We start from the raw sequence: 24,381 nt of genomic DNA, 5'->3' as shown, positions 1-24,381 counted from the left end.
GTCACCTAAGCCAAGATGGGGCACCATCTGCTTGGTGTAGTTAAATTTCTTTCTGTGACATCATAAAACCACATTGGAGCAATTTAAAATGTATTAATTGCATCCCATGTTGAGAGCACAGATAGCTTCTGATCAGCAGAGACTTTTGCATGATGGATACAGAAAGACTACATAATGAATAACCTGCCAGGGCCACAGATCATCTCTCTACTATGAGACTCCACTCGGAGCCAGGCAGAGGAAGAAAAACAGATAGAGCATCAATTCTGAATTGTTTTCATTTTTAGGGTTCATCTGTTTGTAGTGCCTATAAATAAAAGTCAGATGGTACAAAACTCCAGAAAGAAGATATTGACTTTTCAAAATGAGTGCCTATTCATTTCAGAAAATACTCACTTGGATTGATGCCATGCTAAAAGGTACATAATTTATACAGAAAACAATTTGGGAAAAATATAATACAGTTTCCAGTTACTTGGTGGATCAATAATGTGTTTACTAGAATTTACTTTAGCTAGAAATGGATATCTTAGAGATGAAACAGCTTACTGATCAAATGAGATACAGTGTCCAATTTGGGTAGAGTATCATCTTATTCCTGCTCTGTTATTATTCCCAATTGTTTCCTTTCATAGGAAGGGACTAGGAAGAAAGAAAACATCTATTTGTACTGTACAGTGATACTACACAGCACCTGGAAATATGTTAAATAACCAACTGTGTGGAAAACATGAGAGTCTTGAGCAGTATTTCTGGAAATTACACTTATCATTCTACTGTAATGTACTTATTACACCCGGTAATGTGTGTGTGTGTGTGTGTGTGTGTGTGTGTGTGTGTGTGTGTGTGTGTGTGTGTTTGTACAGGTTTGCAGAGAGTGTTGTGAAGGTGCTTTTCCGGAATAATTACTATTGTGTTCAAGTGACCAAAGGCCTTTCGTCTTCTGAGTCTACAGCTGATCTGAACTTGTATGAAGCTGAGAATTATGTTACTAATCACACCATGTGTGTATCACACAGACCTTCGCAGAAGCTTTAGTATGTTGATTCTAGGTGTTTGAGACAAGGTGTTTCTACCTGTCCCGATGGTTTATGTGTAGAAAACGCATTTGTATTCGCAAATTCCTGATTGTGTTACACAGCTACACAGCTAGGTTTAAGCATTTTTCATAAGCAGTTGTCCTATCCTTCATAGGGGTATGTTTTATGATGTTTCTAATGCTCTGATAGAGTTAGCATGGTAACATTAGATAGAGGGCAGACACAGAATAATGAAGCCATAGAACTGGTCAGAAAGCTAACATATATAGGCCAAAGGAGGGTAAAGTTTTAGCAGACTTTTGAAAGATAATGGTCATCATTTACAGTATTTTACTGTAATTGAGTCCCTTGATGTCAAATTTTCAACGTATGCTAAATCAAAATGGTAAAAATAAGTCTGCATTCAAACAAACAGAAATGCAATAAGAAGAAATTTCCTTTAAGATAATTTCACTACTTTTATAAAAAAAAAAAACAAATCCAGTGTCAAGCAACCAACTGCCCAAATATTTAAATTTTTTATTAGTGTACCTTTTGTTTTTACCATACATCTCATTTAAATACAGACCTGCCAAGTCACTGCAAATAGAAAACTGACCAAGACAAAGGAGTTCATAAATCTGACAAGGGGGAAATTGGGGAGTTGGTAGTCAGAGCAAGAGAGAGCAAAACGCATGAAAGTCTGGTTGGTTGAAATGGAGTGAGAGCTACACACCACCTATTACAGAAATGGAAAGGTCTAATTGTAATGCTGATGATATAGAATAAGGACGCTGTGCTGGAGCTGGGCTGTGAGTGGGTCACAGTGCCTGACTCTGGCTCCTTAGACCTGTGCTTCCTGCTCAAGAATGCCCACCATCACCTAAGCCTACCTACAACAGTAAGCTGCCTGAAGCAGAAAGCTAAAGTTAAAAAACCTAAACTCCGATCATGTCAATGTCACTTTGAATGCCTGACTGGACTGCAGGGTAATCTAGTTCCTTAGTTCCTAGCAGCGGTTAATTCCTGAGTTCAGAATAGTATCAGAATGGTGGTTCTCGGGGTCTCTTTTTCTTTTTCAATCATCTTGAAGGAACTGTCAGGGCTTATCTATCTGCCTCCCTCTCCATCTCTATCTCTGGCTTGCTTTCTCTTTCTGTTTCTTTTGGTCTGTCTGTCTGTCTGTCTGTCTGTCTGTCTGTCTGTCTGTCTGTCTGTCTGTCTGTCTGTCTGTCTCTCTCTCTCTCTCTCTCTCTCTCTCTCTCTCTCTCTCTCTCTCATTATTGTTGGGTTTTATGCAGCTCTAGGACTTGGACTTAGCACATCTTGATCTTGCTTGACCTATTTATTCAGTGCTGGAGTTTTACCACTGGATCCACACCTCCCTTCCAGCTTTTTGTTGGTTAATTGGAGATAAAAGTGTCACAGATTTGTCTGCCTAGGCTGGCTTCAACCCTCAATGCTCAGATCTCAACCACCTGAGTAGCTAGGATTACTGGGCCTAGCCACCAGCATCTGGCTATACCTCCTATAAATGATTATCATCTGAAAAATTTCAAAAGATTTAATTTAACCTTAATTGGAACACATATACATATATATGTCTATAATATATGTCTATAGTATGTAATATAATATAATATAATGTAATATATATGCCTATACATATATATGTCTATAAAAGCAAGGGAAAGAAGAAAATTGACCCGTAATTTCATTACTTATACAAGCTACTTGAAACAGAATAATTGCTGTATAAATGGCATCTTGACATTAAAATAAAAACAACCCAAAGCAAATATAAATTTTAATTAAGAAATCTTGACATTGTCAAACAGTTCTGAGGAAATGTCACCACAAAGCCGATGCTGCCTGTGTCTCGTTGATGACATTATTCAGCCTCGAGCCGAGAGAACATTCAGGAGAAACGGATGCTACCCCCAGAAGAGGAGGGGGTGGCTTTGTTGAAGTATGGGAATTTACTTCAGCTGTTGTTAATTGACCTCAGAGAATTACAGAAGTTGTTACTTTATTTTGAGAAAATGCATTTTAGTCCTAGTAAGCAATATATCTTAAGGTGCCTGGGCTTTTTGCTGCATCATTTTTCCCTTGTGTTTAAATTCCTCATAGGCATGTATCTTCTTTCCTTTGTATTTAAGTGTATTGAATGTATGTTTCTTGCAGAACTAGGAGGGTGCATAGCTGAGATTTAGTGTATTTTGTTGTAAATCAGCTTATTTGTTAGTCATTTCAGATTCTCTTAGAGGTACCAACTTGTTTAATGTTACTTGTTGAAAATATTAACTGTTATGGACAAATCTATAAGCCCATAAACTAGAGAGACAGAGCTAGAAGGATCAAGAACATGGGGTCAGTCTGGGCAAAGTCAGTGAGAACTTTGCTTCACAATTAATTAGTTAATTAGTTAATTAATTAAAAGGGTCTAGCACTCGCCTCTCATGCTCAAGGGTTTGGGTTCCATCCTCTCCATCACCATTGCAATGAAACTATGACTTCTAATTTGAGGTCTGTATCAAGACCAAATATCCAAGTCAGAAGGCACGGGTCATAGTTTACTAACCCAACAGATTGATAGGCACACAAGATACCTCATTTTCACGTTTCTTTTGTAAAGTCATGTTTCTAAATACCTGAAAACAACACCATTAGTAACAGAATGGAAAGCCCACTTTCTGGTACTTGGACTTTCCTATCAGATGTGTTTATAAGTGTGGATGGTTATGTTTTAAGGTGATATACTTTACATTTTTGTGACTTTTCCTTGACACATACCTGGTTTGTGGCCAGATATGAGCAGAAATCAGAATAACATAACTTTTATTTCTATGTCAATCACAAGAACATGGTTTGTTTTGAATGGCAAATATTTCTTCATCATTTATTTGCATAAGTTACATACTAAGAAACAAAGTTGCCACCTGGGAACTAAGTATATGGGAAAGGGATTGGTGGTCAGAGGGGCAGATGTTTTGGGGTCGTTGTAGTGAGACAGAAAACAGACCTTTCGTGTTTTTCAGATGTTGGTACTGGGGCTTGAACTCAAGACTTTACTGCTTGGTTGGCGTTTTGCTCAAATCTGGCACTCTCTCATTTGAGTCCTCAATACAGCTCTTTAATTAGAGATTCGTGGATTTTTCTCTACAGGCTGATTTTGAACCATGTTCCTCTGATCTCAGCCTTCTGAGTAGATAGGATTATAGGTGTGAGTTGTCCATGTTTGCCAAAACAAGCTATTCTTGTAAATAAATTCAACCATATTTTAAGTAGCTTAAAATTTTTGCAGCATATAATGCCTGTGACAAAACACATCTTCTTAATGTCATTTTCTTGCTGACACAAGCCCAGTGTTTGTCCTTCCAAACTGAGATAAGCATTGCATTTTTGCTTTGGATTCTTTTCTGAAGGTCATTACTGTCATTGGGCAGGCCAAGTTTTACTGAAGTCGAATCCTGTGGAATGGTTCAGTGACTTTAGTCTGGCAATAGAGAGAGAATCTTGCATATGGGGAGCTGAAGAGGTACTTTGTGTCCAGAACAAGTCATAAAACTCTGTCATGGGCACTTATATTGTTATCATAAATCAACATAACAAATACTAGGACTCAAACCAAATTGCTGTCAAATAAATCAGTTCTCTTTTCTTCTCATGTTTAAAGTAGGTCATTGTGTAGGTTAAAGGATTCTTCCTGTGATTTTGTTAGCACAAAACTCTAAGGGTAAAAGGTTAACCCAGCCTGAACAAGTGGAAGGAGTTTATCATCTTTGGGCTGTGAGTCAACATCTCCATGTGTGTTGGAGGAGGCCTCTAAGGTTCAAGTCTTGACCAGACAGGTAGCATCAAACCGCCTGGGACCAGGCCAGGCCAGAACCCTGCACATTGTTATAGGACCTCAGGAGACTCCTGCCTGTAAGTATGATGTTGTGTCCTGCTTCCTTACTGGGCAGGGTTGCCATTATCAGTCTATAGTGGGCCAAAAAAACACATATTGAAATTGTATCCATTCTTATATATCTATAAAATAGACCATTATCTTTCCTAGAATTCAAGAAATACCATTCTCTCCCTAGGGGTCAGTGAGTCTTTCATAGTTCTCTCTCAGTTAAGTGCTAAAGAGAGAAAAACTTTCAGAAATTCACCAGTGTGGAAAACCCATACACTTAAAGAACACACATTTTTTAAAAAAAATTCCGTAGAAGAAAATAATCGCAAACTCAGATTTAGTCATAACTCACAAATAAGAATAATAGCACCCTCAGGTTTTCTGGAGAGTAAATAGGAAGACCTATTTCTTTTTTTTTTTATTGTGAAAATACTGTACAGAGGAGTTACAATTACATGGGCAAGATAATGAGTACATTTCTTATCAAGCATTGTAGCCTCCTCCTTTGTTTACCCTTCCCATCCCTTCCCAGCCTCCCCCACCGCCCCCACTCAATCCTCCCCACCCCCCCCAGCAAAGTTGTAAAGTTCATTTTCAACATGACAACTTGTACTTCTCATTGTTGCAACAGGTCCACCTGTATCCTTATTTAAATGAGTTGTTTTTCCCCTTCCCCTCCACAAATTATACCAACATCAAATATAGTGAAAGCAGGGGTTATACTGTGGAGGAAGGACATACAAAGAAACAAAGAAATAATCTTATAAATGCTTTAGAAACAAATGCATGAAAGAAAAAAAACGTTTAAAAACATATCTTAGGGTTCATTTTCCTAACATCACCTTATCTGACCTTTTCTGCTTGACTCATATATAAATACTAGATATTACAAATAAGGGAAACCATGGGACCTATGTTTCTTTGGGCTTGGCTTACTTCACTTAATATAATTTTTCCCAAGTCTTTCCATTTCCTTACAAATGGGGCAATGTCATTCTTTCTGATGGAGGCATAGAATTCCATTGTGTATATATACCACATTTTCTTGATCCATTCATCTACTGAGGGGCATCTGGGTTGGTTCCATATCTTAGCTATGGTAAATAATGCTGCAATAAACATAGTTGTGCTGGTAGCTTTAGTATGACTTTGTTTGTAAGCATTTGGGTAAATGCCCAAAAGTGGGATTGCTGGGTCATAGGGGAGCTCTATGTGGAGTCTTTTGAGGAACCTCCATACTACTTTCCTAAGTGGTTGAACAAGTTTACACTCCCACCAACAATGAAGTAAGGTTCCCTTCTGTCCACATCCCCTCCAGCATCTGTTGTTATTAAAGTTCTTGATTTTTGCCATACTAACTGGGGTGAGGTGGTATCTCAATGTTGTTTTGATTTGCATTTCTTTTATGGCTAGGGAGGTTGAGCATTTCTTCATGTATCTATTGGCCATCCTTCTTTCTTCTTCAGAGAAGTTTCTCTTTAAGTCATTTGCCCACTTATTTATTGGGCATTTGTTTCTTTGAGGATTTGTTGTTGGGGGATTTAATTTTTTGAGTTCCAAGTATATTTTAGATATGAGACCCTTGTCAGTTGTATGGCTAGTGAAGATTTTCTCCCAATCTGTGGGCTTTCTATTGATTTTGCTAGTTATGTCCTTTGCCATGCAGAAGCTCTGCAACTTCATGCAATCCCATTTGTCCAACCTTTCTTTGATTTGTTGTGTTTCCAGGTCTCTATTAAGAAAATTTCGGCCTGCACCAAGGAGACCTAGGGTTTCTCCTATTCCATCCTGTAATGTTTTCAGAGTGTCTGCTTTGACTCCGAGGTCTTTGATCCATTTGGAGTTGATGATAATGAGTACATTTCTTATCAAGCATTGTAGCCTCCTCCTTTGTTTCCCCTTCCCATCCCTTCCTATCCTCCTCCCGTCCTCCCCCCCACCGAAACCTCCACGCCCCCCCCCACCAAAGTTGTAAAGTTCATTTTCGACATAAGGACTTGTACATCTCATTGTTGCAATGGGTCCACCTGTATCCCTATTTAAACGATTAGTTTTTCCCCTTCACCTCCACAAATTATACCGACATGAAATACAGTGAAAGCAGGGGTTATACTGTGGGGGAGGGACATACAAAGCAACAAAGAAATAATCTTATAAATGTGTTACAATCACATGAAAGAAAAAAAACAACATTTGATTACATATCTTATGGTTCATTTCCCTAACATCACATTATCTGACCTTTTCTGCTTGACTCAGACATATACTAGATATTGCAAATAAGGGAAACCATGGGACCTATGTTTCTTTGGGCCTGGCTTACTTCACTTAATATAATTTTAGGAAGACCTATTTCTAAGCCTTACTGTGGGAAGCAAATTATAAATATGTAATCAGAAATGATGAAAAAGAAGAATGCCTATAGAATCAAGTGACAGGTAGCTAACAGAAAGAAAACAAGGGGCAGAGATAGAGCCAGGAGGGAGAGACAGGCGGCCGTGTTAGCTGTGGAGAGAGCGTCTCGGATGTGCACCTGGCTCAAACCTGAAGGAAATGCCAGGAGGAAAGTCACCTGTGGAGCCAGACAGAAGACACTGATGTATCTGAGGAAGAAAAATGACCACGTTTTAGGGTTGAAGGGGAAAAAGAAGAGGGAAATGTAGAGGCAAATTAAGTCACAAAAATAGACAGGGCCCTTTCATGTTTAATAGCTTTATGATAGTAATAGTGATGATGATGATGATGATGATGGTGATGATGGTGATGATGATAATGATGCTGAGGGCAATGGTGGAGATCACTTGCAGGGACACTTTAAGCAAAAGAAATGAAACCAGGAGATTAAGAATTTGACAAGTACGGAGTTCCCTGTGGTCATTAGATTACGGAGAGTGGCAGGGAAACCAAGGAATTTTATTTTATTTATTTTATTGGAGATAAGGCCTTGCTATGTTGCCCCGGCTAGTCCTCAGTCTATGGGCTCCAGTGATCCTCCTCTCAGTAGCTGGGATGACAGGTGTTTACCACACCGAATAAGAAGGGTAGACTGGAGATAGCCCATGAGTTGCTAGGAGCAGAGTTGATGTGAAGAGTTGCTAAATATAATTTTCAGGAGAGTGGCACCCCATTGTGTGGTTGGTGTGTTTCTGGGTCATCTGAGGACAATGATTTAATACTGACCTGACTCTGACAGTTACAGCACTGGTGATCGTGTTCAGAAAGTTCAGGAGGAGTAGGAGCGATGGGATGGAGAAATGGGAGAAACCACAATTCTCTGCTGCTGCTGTATGACCTTAAAGCAGTTCCGTATATTAAAAACTTCATCAGGGGAAGACAGGGCCAACATGAAAGCCACAGAAATCATCTGCATAGAGATGGTGATTGCAGCCTTGGGCCTGGCTGAGATAGCACGGCATTCATTCTCTACGTCCAGCAAGGTGTTTTCCGGGTTTTTGTGACTCCTAGCAATTCAGAATGTAAGGGGAACTCTTTGTAGTTTCTATAGCTCTGGGTCAATGCTTGTTGCATTTAGCATAATGCAGTAAGTTGGCAGCTTCTATTTCTAACCTTGTTGCAAATTGTTGATAAAATTCAGAGGTGCTTTACTTCCTATGAATAGTTTCTCTTCTGCTAGGTTCCTTTATGTGGTGTATAATAAACTGGAGAATTTGTTATAATGCCTAGTGTCAGCCTCAAACACCTTCCTTGCGTGAGACTTAATTATGTATCAATTCTGCTGGCAGAAGGTGAGCTCTGCATATAGTTCGAGGGGGTTAGGTCCCCGCCGTGTTCACAGACATTCAGCATAAGTTCTGAATTTCTTGCAATTTGGCATGTCGACAGTTTGACATGTTTAACAGCTCTAAGTTAAATAAAACACTCCTTGAACTGACTCAAAGAATATCATGCTTAACAGGTTCAGAATTCAGACTGTTGATTATTTTTCTTTCTGCGATTTTTCTTAGAAGATTAATATTCAAATAACAGTAATTTGGGTCAATTAAATTACAATAAGATCATGTACTAAAGAAAAACTTCTAAGTTACACTTGATAATGAGTATATATTTGCTATTGCTTTAAGAACTAAATAATTAAGAATGTATGATTACTATTAGAATTACTTCACAGAGTACTCCCTTTCATTCATATTTTCGTCTAATTTATTTTGAAGTGATTAGTTCTTAGTTATTTGCCAGATATGGAAACCATGGCTCAAAATACATCAGAGTAGCTGTTTCACAAGTCAGCTTCTCAGTTAATACATAATTGTATATAAATTAGTTTGTTAGGGTTGCTAAAAAGAAATATTACTAACTTAAACAACAGTTTAATATCTCACAGAATAGAAGACACAAGACCAAGTTTAAGGTGTCAGCAAGGCTGTGTCTTTCTGAGGTTATCAGGAAATTCTGTTCAGTGGCTCTCTCTGGCCTTTGCTTTTGGTTTTTCTGGTGTTGTTTTTTTTCTGTACTGGTATTGAGACTTGTATGCTCACCTAGCTTTTTTGCTCAAGATTGGTACTCTACCACCCAATCCATACCTCCATCTCCAGGTCTCTCCATCTCAGAGTCTCTCAGATTGGCATGCCTGGGTTGGTCTCAAGTCTTGATTCTCAGATTTCTACTTCCTGAGTGGCTAGGATTTACAGTCATGGATCATCTAGCACTAGCCACTGGTGCCTGGGTAGACCAGTAGTGTTTTGATAGCATTTTTTTTTTTTTGCCATTCATGACTTACAGACAGAGGACACCCATGCTTGTAGTCATATCATAGGCTCTGCTCCAAGTACACAGGTTTCCATTTCTTCCTTAGCACTCTTCCCACAAGGAAAGAAGAGAAGAGTTCAAGAACAGGACTGACTTGTGTTAGATTGTCCAAAGTGTCTATGGAGCATGGGTTTCTGCTTTCTTTCTTTTTTTTGGGATGGGGGTCCGGTCGTGGGGCCTGAACTCAGCTCTTCAGCTCAAGGCTAGCGCTGTACCACTTGAGCCACAGTGTCACTTCTGGCTTTTTTTTTCTGCATATGTGGTGCTGAGGAATCGAATCCAGGGCCTCAGGCATGCAAGGCAAGTGCTCTACCACTGAGCCACCTTCCCAGCCCTGGGTTTCTGCTTTCTGTACCCAGCAGTCCATGTTCACCCACACCCTGCCTAGCTCTCTGCTGGCTGTCCAAAACCTTTTTTTTCCTCTCAAAGAAAGCTTGCTGCTTACTTTCATGTGTTTTCCATGTCCAATTATTACCTGGACTGATGAGCACCTATGTTCTAAGGTACCTGAAGTATCTCACTAAAACAATTGCTTCACTTTTATCACTTTAAGTGGGAAATTTTAAATTACCGTATCCATTTTGTCAGTCTTTCATTTTAGAGTGTTCAGATCTGTTTATACATTTGTCCTTTTGGGGACTAGGAAGTGTGGAATTGGAAAGACATGAACGCCAGTCAGACTTGGGTCTCAGAGGTGAAGAAATCTGTTTGCCGCCTACCTATTCTCGAGGCTTTGGGAGGAAGAGTACTTTTCTCTGCAGTGGTAACAAATACTGGTGATTCACCTACCCAAGTTTGTACAATCTTAATTCATAAATATTTCCCAACTCATGCTAACAGGTAGACAGTTGGCAAATTGTTTGGGCCAGTTGGATGGCCGTGAAGTCTTGGGCTACAAGTTGACTCAGTTAAATGGTGCATAAATACAACTATCTTTCATTGAAAATCTTATCCCCACAAAAGTGGCACTCCGCCTAGACATGGCAGGTAAGAGGAGAGCTAGCGGTGCCCACAAAGCTTGCATGCCCACGAAGCTTGCTGACACTCCAGAGCCATTCTGTGTCTTCTTATGTCGGTTATGATGGGCTGGAAGCTGCAACGCTGGATTCTTGAGATACAATTAAATACCATATATTTGTCCATTGAAAAGAAAATGTTCATTTAATCTGTTAGGCCATTATCAAATTGATTTGCTGAACTAAGCTAGACTTGAGTTTCTTGAAGAAGGTGAAGCAGCGGGACTGTCGGCAATGAGGGTGGAGTCCCAGCAGCCTATTTCACGGCACCTCACACCAGAACCCAGAGCAGAATGAGAGCTTTCTTGCTGTTTTTTGAATGAATGAATGAATGAATGAAAGACAATGCAGCCGTTTCTCAAGATAATTATTTCTTAGACTATGTGATAGTTGTGATATTTATATCATAAATTCAATCTCGGTCCATATCCTTAGCATTTTATTTTTAGGGAAGATAATCTTCCTGAGTTTTGCATCTTATATTATAATGATATGATAATAAAAACAGTAATTGACTCTGGATTCCTTTAGAGCTCTTAGTCTATTCCATGTTCAATTCAAATAGGTTGATCTGTAATCTCAGTTGAATGTCCTGGACGCCCTGGAAAAGAATGTTAAACAAGGGATATTGAGGTAAAAAAAAACTATTGCCTGCAGCAACTATGACATTAACACATAAAATATGGGCAAGCTGATGATGTGTGCTTCTCAGGATGGCTTGTGTTAGCTTATACAGACATATATGACCTGCACTGGCTTAGTTTAGAAAGTAGGACTGACACCATGGTAGCAGTATGGCTGCCTTTTTAAAATGCTAAGAGCAGTTGAAGACTTGCTGGGTAGATTTAAAAGAGCATTCTGTGTAGACTTGCATCTAAATAAGGAGTCTGTGCTGTGGTGCGGGGTGAAAGGTATCGTCAGTACTTTGTTGTAGTTGTTTAGATGTTGAGAGCCGTGGCTCCTGTATTCTCCCTCACAATACAGTGGGGATTCTAGAAGTAGCTCTGCTCTAAAAGTGCTGAGTGATTTATTTGTTGTTGATCAAGATAACTAATCAGTCCGTCATATGTACTATGTTGCAATGTTCTAGACTTATCCCCTTGTTGGCTTTAGGGTGTTCTGAAAACAGGAGACTTCTGGGATTGTTTTCAGTCTATCATATCTATATTAGTAGCGTGATAAGTGAAAAGCAGCATTCTAGGTTGTAATTTCTTCACATTTAAAGAGAAAGCGGAACCGTCATTGCTTGTCTTTTCTGGGGTCCTGGCTTGTGTAAGGCCATTGTGTGAGTGTCCCCGGTAGCTCTTTGTGTCACTCTTCTGTCTGAATGAGAAGCCCCCATCTTCAGGACCAAAGGGCAGTGCCCTTGTTTCTTTCTGTGACTGCCAAGAAAGTGTTTGAGGAGCGTTATCCAATGTCACCCTGCTTAGTATGCACCCTGACACATGTCCACAGGGAACTTGCTAGCAAACAGGGAACGTGCTAGGGAAGAAACAGTCATTTCTTTTGCTTTGGATTTGCAGCTCTTCCCTGATGACAAAAACTGTGGAGCTTATTCTGGTCCTGTAAGTTAAAATAAATAAGTCCAATATATTTCTATCTATAAGTTCCTAAGAGTGGCAATATTAATATGGAGGTAGTATTATTATCACATTGCTCTGAATCATGTTCAGGGTTAAATGCTAAATGATCATGATAGGATACTTTACAGTAATAAAATAAATTTAAAAATAAATTTCCACAGAAAGAGACATTGAATACCCTCGTGTTTTAGGTATATTTAATTTTTACACTCTTACTGGGATGTCTCTATCTGTTTGGTCCTTGGAAGCACAAAGTAATAGTGAGGTGCTTGCATTTCCCCATTTGGAAAACTCTGTAGAGAGCTGGGGTGACTGGGTTCAAAACTCTCTGTAGGGAGCTAGTCTGCTGAAGGATTAGAGATACACTACTGAGTGCATTGTTTAGTGAGCTGTCCCTGAGTACCTTCCTATAATTGGGCTGCTAATTTAAGCTTCCCTGTAAGAATGTTGGGATAAATTATTCTCTTATTACTACATTCTGAAGATCTTCCTGTTTTTGATATTAATAGCTACTTGAATGATTATTAAGATGATTAAAAATGGCAATTCCTATAAAACCATTTTGTAGACCATAAGGCAATTGATGTATTTATGTGTTATCATTTTATGACATACAATCTCATTTAGAAAATTTTGAGTTCTCAAGAATCTTGAGTTGTGGATCATGAACAATGAAATGTTACCAATTAAGCCTAATGAAATAATTTAAATAAATTTAAAACCATTAGGGATTTTTAAGCAGAGCACATTAAAATTTAGACATCTGAACTTAAATAACCTGAATTATGTCTGCTCTAATTTTGAATATGGTGTGTACTACTTTCCAGGAATACTTTTTTCCCCACAGAAAATAAGATTCATGTAGAGCAATGTACCATTTTCTGAAGTCATGAAAGGAAGAGAGGGCAGACTACAAGAAAACAGACCTGTTCATTCCCAGGAGGTCAGAGAAACCAAACACATTGAGGACAATTCTTTACAGCAGTTCACAGATGAGGTATTTTAAATACACGTGTCGACAGTATTGCTAAAATATATCTCATGAATTAGACGAAAAACAAAAAGGTCCTTGCTTCTTTGAGCAAGCTGCTACAGTTTTTATTATATTTACAGTCCCTTAAGTTCTTTGTATTTTCGGTCACTTTGTGAGCTTTTAGTCTCTCCGTAGTAAAGCATGTAGGGATTCCTTCATGATGTCTGCATTCATTTTGTTCCTGTTGCATTTTTACCATAAATATTCTCTTTTCCTTCTGACTTCCATGCTGTTACTGCTGTGCTAATTGCTGGCATTTCTTTCCAGATTAAACCTTTCATTACTAACATTCCTGTTTAAATGTGTTCTGCTATTCTTTGTTTTAAGAAATGTGTGAGGGTATCTGTACAATTGTTGGCATAATTTTTTAACTTTCAAGAACAAAGCACATGTGTGATGTGCTTAATAAATCTATGGAAAACATTTGGTATACATTATACATAGAAATTGTCAAGCTAAGGTGTATCTCAAATGTCGTTTAGGAATTTAGGTGTCATCAACTGCTTTCACATACTGAATGCTGTTAGTGTATTGAAGTTTATCTCTAATCTTGAGATACAGATAAATACCTCAGTGATGGTCTTAGATAGCCAACATTAGGCCAGCACAGATGGAAGTTGGAAAAGTGGAAAATTGAGTTGCATATTTTAACCACAGATCCTATAAACTCACATGTGTATTCAAGTCTGTGTTTCAAAATCATATCAAACACAACTATGGCCCCAATTTTTAGAACATTCTGAAAGTAGATCCAACTGGTGTCCTTTGCAGCGTCTCTTAATTCTCTGATTTCTCAGCATTCAATTCAAGACTAACAACAGAATTCCATCAAAAGAAGAAATATTTATCTTCAAAGTTCCAAGCATGTGGTATGATTCTCAAGTAATAAGGCAGCTTGATCAATATGCCAGCCTTCACTATCAAAATGGTAAAATTTTGCCTAAAATGTCTTCTGTCCCTGGCCTGCAACAGAATCACACTGGCAGGCCTGAGTCTCACTTTGGCCCATGTTAACCTCATAGAGAAGTAGGGGATCCATCTGCTTTTTGGATTTTATAAATTAGTAACAATAAGACAGCAAAAGGTGGGATAGAAATTGAAAGGTTTTATAAACACTGATGTCATCTCTGAGAAAAAATTACTATGTATGGCAAGAAAAATTGCTGCCATTTTCAAGAGTGCATGCCCCATAGGAATTAATGAAAACTCCAGCTCTGTTATTAAACTTGGATATGCAAATATACTCCTATGAAGAAGTTCTAGAAGACAGAAGTGTCCCTAACAATCTATTTTGGGTAAAATATATGAGATAATTTTTTTCCTTACTACATTCATGCACACACACACATGCACGCACACGCGTATTTTTTTTTCAATTTTCTCAGAGATATAGGATGGCCTATAAAAGCCAATTGACCCCTTACATTATTGTTGCTGTTACAAACAGTACTTCATTTTGATCTTTGTTGAGAAAACCATTAACGGATATTAACTTTACTAATATTAAAGTTTTGTATTTATACTTACTAGTTTGGGCCAACTCCCAGGCTTTTTGTGAATGGTCTTGGGACTGAAGGTTGTTTTCAGCTGTTCAATCAATTTATTTAAAAAAGTCTGTGAGTAAAAGACATTTCCTTTCTTCCCATAATTTGCCAACCTTCCTAGATGAGGTATGTTAAGAGGGAAGTGTGTGCTATTTGTATCAGGTACCAGGGCAAGAGCCCTTTGCTGGTAATCATAGTCACATCAATACATTACAGGTCTTATGTTAAGAACTCATTTCCAAAGTCATCTGCATAAGTTCAAACACAGATTCTAATACTAAAAAAAATCATTAATTGCTCAGCCCTCATCTATAAAAGGAGATAAAACTTGCAGGTCATTTCTGGGACATAAAAAATAACCATGACCCATCCCCTGTTCTATGCCAACATAATTTTGTTGATGCAATAAAGACTATAGCAATTTTTTTGTCACATGGATGTGTGGAAAAGGAATTATAGCAGAATGGGAAGGCACTCTTATAACCAAGTGATGAGTTATCTACAAATAAAATGCTACCTCTTGTCTTCAGAATATTCCCCAGTTCAGGGTGCTCTTCTGTGCCTTCAAGAGGGCATCTGATTGCTTGCAGTATTCATTGTGGTTTCTTCTTTCTTATGTGCATGAATACATTTTTTTTCAAGAGTCTCTTTGGCCACTGTCTTAGCAGACCCACTGTGGGAAGAATTTAAAAAGCTTAGTCATGTGCATTTGCTTATTGGTATTCCTTAGGCGCCACGGCCAAGGGCAATGACGTAATACCTAAACCCTGCCAAAGAAACAGGACCCACTCTGTCTTGGGAGAGTAGTATTCATGATCACCATTTATATCAATGTTAAAAGAAGATCTAACAAAGACATGAGCTAATTACGCAGGAAATTTAGAAACAAATGCCATCCATAATGCTGCGAGATTAACATGTGATACACTTATAAATCACACAGTTGTAATTACTTCTCCAAAGACAGTTCTTTAAATATATGCTTAATTTATAGAAAAGGGTGAGCGGTGATTGATGCTCTCCATCTGGGTATAAACAGGAAATAGTCCCAGTTCTACATAAATGAATTGTCCTTAATGATTTAAAAGACTGCAATCTGCCCGTATATGTGTGCCCGTATGTACTTTCACTCATGTGTGTATCGGAGTGAGAAAGAAAGGAAAGAGTCTAGTTTAAACATGAGAGTTTTGTGTGGTACTGATTTGGAAAGCATATATTTCAACAGAAAATGGGTCTATGGGTAATGTGATTCTTTCATTGATGTATGAACTTTATTAATCAATTTCCATTTCTATTATATAGGCTTGTATTAGTTATGGGAGGATTTCATGGTTACATTTCCATACATTTATACTAGATTCTTATCAGTCTCCCTCCCCTCTGTCATTCTCCCTTTTCCTTCCCTCTCCCGTCTTCCCCAAACAACTTCAACAGGTTTTGTTACTCTATTTTCATAGTTGCCAACAATCTCCCTTGATGGTATTCCTCCCAATAAATACATTTTTTCTTTTAGTGTTTATTATTATGTTTATCTTTTATTTGTGAATAGGGCAAGAATATATTCAGATAGAACTATTACCAGAGGTAAAACAGAACCATCAAAAAAAACACCCTACAAATGACTAATCCAAATAAGCAACTTTTGAATATATGTAGTTGCTATGTAGTCTTATTTCATTGTCAATGAATACATACTTTAAAATGTGCTCTAATTTCATTACCATTCAATCCTAGCCATCATAGGCTTGGTAACTGAGGGAGTCCTGTCTGCTTTCAAGCTCTATTTATGCCAGAAATGTAAAATTGTATGAATTTCATGGATGGATCATTTACAGTCAAGAGGTCTATAGAATATTACCTGGATGGTCCAGTTCACATCCTGTCTGAGAAATCAAGGGTTCTTTGAAGGCAGTGAAATAAATTTCATGCTAGAATGGAGAGCTGCTGATGAAACCATTTGGTCTTTAACTGTCATCTGTGAGCTTCACAGCCTTTAGAGATAAAGGAAAGTGTGTGACTTGACTAGTCTAAGGTCCCAAATCAGAGCAAATAATAACCAGAAATTTTGTTATTAGTGAGATTTAGTACTCTCTATGTCCTTAGTGACAGGGCTCAAGTGTATTCTGACTGTACAAGGGTATCATTTCTAGCATCATCATGGACTTTGGAGTCCATTCTGAGAGATTTTGAGAGTTTGGGGCAGCAGGAGACAGAATTGGGATTCAGGTTTATCTGAGAAGCTGTCACCAGAGGCCCTCGGCAGAAGGCCAGCATGGTTCCTTCCTTCCTTCCTTCCTCTCCCCCTTTTCTTCTCCTCTCGTCTGCTGCCTCCTATGAGCTATTCTGGCCATGGACAGCAGAGATAACTACTGGACTACAAATGAAATGCTGAGCTGGCCCTGAAGCCCCTGGCTCCTTTTGACTGTTTAATTGCCACAGAGTCTAGGCTGGGGACTCGGTCTGCCTCGTGCAAAGCAGACTCAGTAATTTAGCTGTCGATCATGAGTAATTTTATACCTTCGAGTTTAGAAGGATAATAAATAGAATTACAGAGTCTTACATTGAAATGCTGATTCTCATGAAATGAAAAGCCAAATATTCAGGAGATGAATCTAGTTTTTTAAACTCTCTCTCTTCCAAACATGGTTTTATTGAAATAGACATTTTACATATTGATGTTAAACCTATATGTAAATCACTACAAATTCAGTTGTTTATGATACTTTTTATTATTATTATTTTAATGCTACTTAATATTAAACCTTGCTGTTGGTGTTAGTAAATAGAAGTGGCTGGGTAGGAAGTAAAATCACATAGTGATTCCTTCACACTCCTGCATCTTATATATACACTTCTCTAATTCGGGGAGGGGAATAGAAAAAACAAAATGCTTAACTAAGTATACAGGCTGATCCATTGTGACAATGAGATGTACAAAACATTATGTTGAAAAACGAACTTTACAACTTTGGCAGGGGGGAAATTAGGGGGTAATTATGGAGGTAGGAGGGAAGGGATGGTAGGGGGGAAAACAAAGGAGGAGGCAACAATGCTCAATAGGAAATGGACTTATTAACTTGCTCATGTAACTGTAACCCCTCTGTACAGTATTTTTACAATAAACATGTACAAAAATAAAATTGATTCATACAAAAAAATTTAAAGTTCTTTTTATTTTTGGTAAGTACTGGGACTTAAGCTCAGAACTTGGGCGCTATCCCTGAGCTTTTTTGGTTTATGGCTAACACTCTACCACTTGGAGCCACAGCTCAACTTCCAGATTTTAGGTCATTAATTGGAGATAAGAGTCTCATAGACTTTCCTGCCCTGGCTGGCTTTGAACTGTGGTCCTCAAATCTCAGCCTCCTGAATAACTAGGATTACAAGCATGAGGCACCAGTACCTGGCATATTTTTAAATAATAAACTGCCAAGGAAACTGCTGGAAATGTCAGTTTTTAAAATTAAGAACATATAGTAATCCCTTTTTCAATATGTTCATGTCTGATATATCTTCCAAAAAATCTGTGTTTGAAAATGATATTTATGGCTTTATCTTTAAGTAAAATACATAAACTTCACTTACTTTACTAGGTAATATTTCATTGTGCGTATATTCCATACTCCATCTGTCCTAATTGGTGCCATTGTATGTGTATGTTCCAGTAGCTGTCTTCTTCTGTATATGTGCATATTTCTCTTCTTTGCATTCCCAGTCATTTCATTATGGAGGAATACATTATACATGAAAAATAATGGGAAAATGGACAGATGTCAAATTTACTTTCCCAAGCTCAAGGTCTTGTGAATTCCAGGATTGAAAGAAAAATGAATAGATAAATAGATAAATAAAAATGGCTTTTTCATTTTACATTTGTTCTCATGGTTCATGAAAGTTCTGAGAACACTGGCACTTGCTAATATTTGACATGCTCTCCCTCCCTTTATCTCCCTCTCCCCTGTCTTCCACAGTGCTCATTCTGAAGGGCAGACAATGCCATGCCACAAATGGCTGAAAATAAATAATTCTGGTCATACATAGATACAGGATGCTGCAATTGTTGGTCACCTGTCCTTGTACTTAATGGACGTGTGGACTGTCTACTTTCTGAGCTTTCTTAACAGATTGTCATTCACATCTCAAATTGCTGTTGTGCCTCACACTGATGTTGCATCTCAGACTTCATCCATACTCAAAAGAAGAGGAAAGTGTTTTATTCCACTAATGCACTTTGACTTTCTTAATAGGACCTTTGAAAACCAGAATTTACCAGTTTCAACAATTTGCCAGCACCTATAACTTTTCCAATTTCCCAATTTATGTATTTTAATTCCTTCTATGGTTAGGGCATTTTGTGTTCTTCAAAAGAAAACCTTGGCTGCTTCAAAGCCAGGCATATTTTACTTTCAAGCTTTTTCATTTCATCTTTCACATCTAAACCTGCCTGTCCTGCAGTATGTTTTCGTGTGTATTTTTGGCATAGGTTCAAGGTGTCTTTTCATCCACAGGTGTCATTTTCCCCTCTACCCGGCACTGTGGTGATTGTCTGCAGTCGAGTGTGCGTGTGTAGATTGGTGTTTGGGTCTTCTCCCATCCTCCTTACGTGGAGGATGGCTCATAACTCACCCTGCTATCTGCTAGGCTAGTCATCCAGATTTGTTTCCTTCCTTCAAGAACATTCGTTCTCCTTGGTGCTTGGGGAATCTAGCATCCATCATCTCAGCCCTCTCCTATCAAAAAAGAAAAATGCCTGTTGACCTGTTGATTGGAATAATGTTAAAATCTGCTCATTAATCCCAGAAGACCAAAATCTTTTTAACTTTAAATATGCCTGTCTGTGAGCATGGTATGTCTCTGCCTCTAATAATTAAGGTCTGATTTTATATGAATTATGTACTGTGGTGATATGGAGGAGGTCTTATCTTATTTCATAGACTTATTTCTAGGTAGGAGATAGTTTACTATGCAATTATAAATACATTTGTTGTTGTAATTATCCTGTTGTACAAAAACCAAACCAAATACATCAGTCTTTTCAGTGGCCATTGTATTCATTTCCTGAGATCTCCATTAACAAAGTCCCATGGAAATTACACTGTGTGTGTGTGTGTGTGTGTGTGCGTGCACGCGCATGCACATGTGCACACACATGTGTGCATGCGCGCTATCCTGGGGTTGAACCATTTTTTTGCTCACTTTACTACTTAAGTCATAGCTGCTCCACTTTTGTCATTTTGGTGGTTACTTGGAGGTAAGAGTCATATGAACTTTCCTGCCTGGCTTGACATTGAACTGTGATCAACAGCTCTAAACCTCCTGAGTAGCTAGGATTATAGGCATGAAGCATGGGTACCCAGTGAAAAGATATCCGTTAGTGACATGTTTCATTCATGTATAAAAGTAAGTTTTCAGTATTTTTGTCTAATTATAACTTTAAGCAGTTACTTTTCTAATATATAATTTTATGTCACAGGTATATATTATAGACCTTTAAATTAATTTAATCTAGAGAAACAGTCAAACATAAAGAGGTTTTCCCAGAAATGAAAGTGATCGGGAACAAATATTTAAAATTAAGTGGATCTGTTAGTTCCCTTATCATGTTGTAGGCAGTTATTTATCATTATCGAAAGTTTTTCTCCTTGTTCTTATTTGGCAAAGACTTTTTAAAATTTTTGGTTCTAAAGTATTGAACCTAGTACCCCCTGTGTTTAAAAATTGATTCTGATTATGCTTCATTTACAAATAATGTTGAATTTTGTCCATGGCAATAAGAGTTACCTTAACCCTTATTATGGATATCTGGCACTGAATTTATTCTCTTAATTTCTTGTAACTAAAATGAACAGAAATACAGAAAAATGAGGCTAAAATTGCATGTGCAATAATAACAGGAATTTATGAAGACATAAACTTGTACAAAGAAGGTATGTAGAGTTTAGATACCTCCTTCTAGACATCATTGAATTTTAAAAGAAAAGAGAAAAGCAGAAGAGGAAGAGAAAGGAAATGGTAAGAAAGAAGGAATATAAGAAGGAAGATAGGAAGGCAAGCCAGGAGGGAGGGAGGGAAGAAAGAGAGAGAGGGAAGGAGGGAAGGAGGAAGGAAGGAAGGGAGGAAGGAAGGAAGGAAGGAAGGAAGGAAGGAAGGAAGGAAGGAAGGAAGGAAGGAAGGAAGGAAGAAAGGAAGGAAGGAAGGGAGGGAGGAAGGGAGGGAAGGGAGGGGAAGGGAGGGAGGGGAAGGGAGGGAGGAAAGGAGGAGAGGGGAGGAGAGAGGAGGGGAAAAGAGTGGATGGGAGGAAAAAGAGAAGGAAGGAAGGAGGAAAGGGGAGGGAGAAGAAGGGAAGGAAGGAAGTTTGGCTCTTGACCATAATCCTCAAGGGAAACACTAAGTTCTGAAGGAAAGCAAGGACCTCATAGAAAGGCAAGGAACCTCAGTCCAAACTCCAGTGAGAGAATAAATAGCATCAGGGACTGGGGTTGGAGACACATAAGAATGTCATTGTTAGCTATTAGCTGCCTTCATTTCTCCACTATTGACCTCAGTACCTTTCCTTTCCCAATCTGCTGGTAAGGGACAGTCCTGGATAAGTTTGCTCTAATTCAAACGTACATAATACACCAATAGGTTTAAAAATAAATGTGTTGATACAATAAAGGGGAGAAAATGAAGACATCAGATAGAGAAGAAAGGAATGCAACCGCCATATACAGATGATTGATTTAAAAAATGACAATGAAGCAAACCCAAAGGTGACAGACATCAGTGAGGGGACTGGATATAAACACACGTTATTTCCACAGCAGTTCTCACCTGGGTAAATAATTTCCATATGAGGAAAATATTAATCTAGCTTTTCAATTTTCTGCCATTTTCGGTGTCAGAATGAATGTGGATGAATTCTTCAGAATTAGGAGGGAAGAAAACTATGTTATAAAAACATCCGTCTACCTTCTAAATTGCATCCTTTCTCAAGAGGATAGAATTTCAGGAACACCTGCCCGGAGATTGACAGGTGTCTCTGGAGTTACCCAGGGCTGCCCATTCTGGGGCAGTAACGACTCCAGGATTTGCATCACAGGGACTTTGCCCACCTTGAAAGCAACAGAAAATCATCTTAACATTCATTAGCATGTATTAACATAAAATAGAGGCATGTATGAACCTTTCTTGCCAAATTATCTTTAAAGAAACAACACAGTCAATCAAATCCTCAATCCGCTTAAGGCTGGACATGTTGTAGTAAAAGGATAGTGAGATTGCTGTTGAGAGTATGGAATGAGAATTTATAAAAGTATGCAGTTCTGGGATTTTTTTAGGGGGGGCTAGAGATGGAACCCAGGTCTGTGAGTTAGACAAGTATGCGAAGACTGAGCTTAAATTCTCTTCATTGGATTTTAAAGAATAAGCTTGTATTATTCTAAAAACCAGAACCTCATCTTGAAAAGTCACCATGTTTGGTTCTTGTTTGAGCTGCTATCAAGTAGACTTTTCAAATAAGAACTAGTAGTGTTTCCTCATAGCACGATCAAATATGATTCTAACAACTTGTAATTGTATACTGTTTAGAATAAAGTACCTGAGTAGAAGCCATCTTATTAATCTTCAGAGCAACCTATTTGAGTTGGAGCATGATCTCTATTTAAAAATATTTTTTCTTTGCTTACCTCATCTTTGCTTACCTACAGTCCACTTGGTACACAGTGTCTTGTTTTGCTAAATTTGGTTTTTTTAAGTAGTGGCTAAAACTGAGATTATCAAGAGAAAACTGGAGTAGATTTTTTGAGATCCTCTACTAGCCAGGAGGGGTGAGGGTTTTTATCAGGGATAAAATATAGCTTCAAAAGCAGCATGAAGCAAGTTCTCTTTTCTTGAGCCAGAAAAGTTTCTTAGATATTGCTATATTCTGTATTACTTTTAAATTGTAATCTCACTTCAAATATAACATAATTAGAATTAGTTTGGGTCTGCTAAATAATTGTCTTATCTTTGATGTCAGAAGGAGATTGAACATTTAAGTTCATTTCTATGAACTCAAAACAGTTTTGAAGCCATGTTACCACAATTCCAAAGTTTAGGATTGGTTTGAGTATTATTTTAGATCTGTATTTTTCTGTTGTGGGTGGTTTTCATTTTCGTTTTGTTTTGTTTTCCCTGTTGAAATAAGGACAGCTAAGAATCAGAGATAGAAACTCAGAGCAAAGGAAGGGAGGATGAGGAAACTAGAATTTGCTTGGCCGGCTAGTGGGAGGGTCCTTTTGTGATGAAATGTTGCATAAATAATGCCGGTGGGGGTCTAAATTCACTGTTGCCATGGAGACCTTTGTGCCTGGCTGAACTCTTCTCTTGAAAGAAGGCAACCACTAAGCTTGTGGTGTCTCTGGTGCTTCTTGCTTTGCTTTCTCCTACACAGTTCTCAAGTGAAGGCAGAAATTAAACTATGATAATTCGGCATCCTGACTTTTTCCAGGCTGTTCTTGACTCCTCTCTTGGTTTTTGAGTGCCTCTGAGTTTGCTTTAAGCCTTGTTTCTAGGAGGGAGAAGCAGGTGGGCAGGAAGCCTGGAGCGGCCTGCACCTCGCCCTGGGGAAGAAGGGCCAAGAAACCCTTCTTCATCTCTGAGACTAGTCGACCTGTTTGCCTAGACTACAGTTTTCAAGTATTTAAGGACCTTATATTTTCAAAGGTAAACGAAACAAAGTAAAAGCTAACATTGTGTGGTTGTTCAATGCTTTCGTTATTCATGTCATTTTGTGATGATTTTAGCTAAAGTTTAAAAACTGCAGGGTGAGAGAGATGTTTAGAAAACATAGTCAGGATTGATTTCTGATCTTACGATTGTTAGCTGGTTCAGTATACATTGAAACTGTGAAAGCCGAGTTGGGGAATTACACAGAAAGGAATTGTATGGATTGGCATGTCATGTTCCTATTCACTAACCACTGTTTCTCATTAATAACTGCTTTTAGTAAAACTTGGTATGTCATACATCTATTTTAGACGATCTGTATAATTGAAGCTATGATTATTTGTGCAAATAATTACTAGATATAGTAAGAATTAAGTAAGAGTAGATTTGGAAACCACTCTCTTTTTCCCTTCCATTTAGATTTAAATGAATTAACCCCACCCATAAAGACATTATTCATAGATGATAAAGGCATCAGAATGGCCCAGCTAACATTGCTATGTAAAGTAACTAAACAGCCGATATATTGGGCAGCTAACTTGTTGCTCTGTGTTCCTTTTCTTGCAAGGATGATTTGGTTCCCAATGTAAATTTTACCAGAGTACTATAATTAAATGTTTTCATCACTCTAAATGGTGCAGCAGTAAATGTGATACATATGTATCCTGTTATTATAGAAATCCATTGCTACCCAACTCCATCTTTTATTTAGATAACTTACCAAATAATTAACCTAGATGTATGAGTTCACCTGTGCCAACACTTAGCTAAGAAAATATCTGTGGTACCCTGGTTAAGAAAGAAATGATTGCAGAGAGCAAGCTAATTTA

The 24,381-nt window shown here is 38.1% G+C and overlaps 1 protein-coding gene and 1 long non-coding RNA gene across 7 annotated transcripts in view; one reads left to right on the top strand and one right to left on the bottom strand.

Moving 5' to 3' along the window:
- Ctnnd2 (catenin delta 2) overlaps positions 1-24,381 on the top strand; it is a 795,501-nt gene that overhangs the window by 232,718 nt on the left and 538,402 nt on the right. The window lies entirely within an intron of this gene.
- On the bottom strand, positions 11,059-23,090 carry LOC138841413 (uncharacterized). Of its 2 annotated transcripts, none has more exons than XR_011376420.1 (6): positions 22,531-23,090; positions 19,490-19,593; positions 18,449-18,564; positions 16,722-16,854; positions 15,381-15,536; positions 11,059-11,304 (listed from the first exon to the last, which is right to left on the bottom strand). It is a non-coding gene; the product is annotated as an uncharacterized lncRNA (long non-coding RNA). The 2 variants fall into 2 exon arrangements; XR_011376421.1 differs by having other exon boundaries at positions 22,546-23,090.

This window comes from Dipodomys merriami, unplaced genomic scaffold (assembly GCF_024711535.1).
Source record: "Dipodomys merriami isolate MVZ:Mamm:240054 unplaced genomic scaffold, mDipMer1.0.p SCAF_32, whole genome shotgun sequence".
In the NCBI taxonomy this organism is placed as follows: Eukaryota; Metazoa; Chordata; class Mammalia; order Rodentia; family Heteromyidae; genus Dipodomys; species Dipodomys merriami.
Note: the sequence above shows the minus strand (reverse complement) of the source record. Positions and strands in the feature narration are given on the sequence as shown.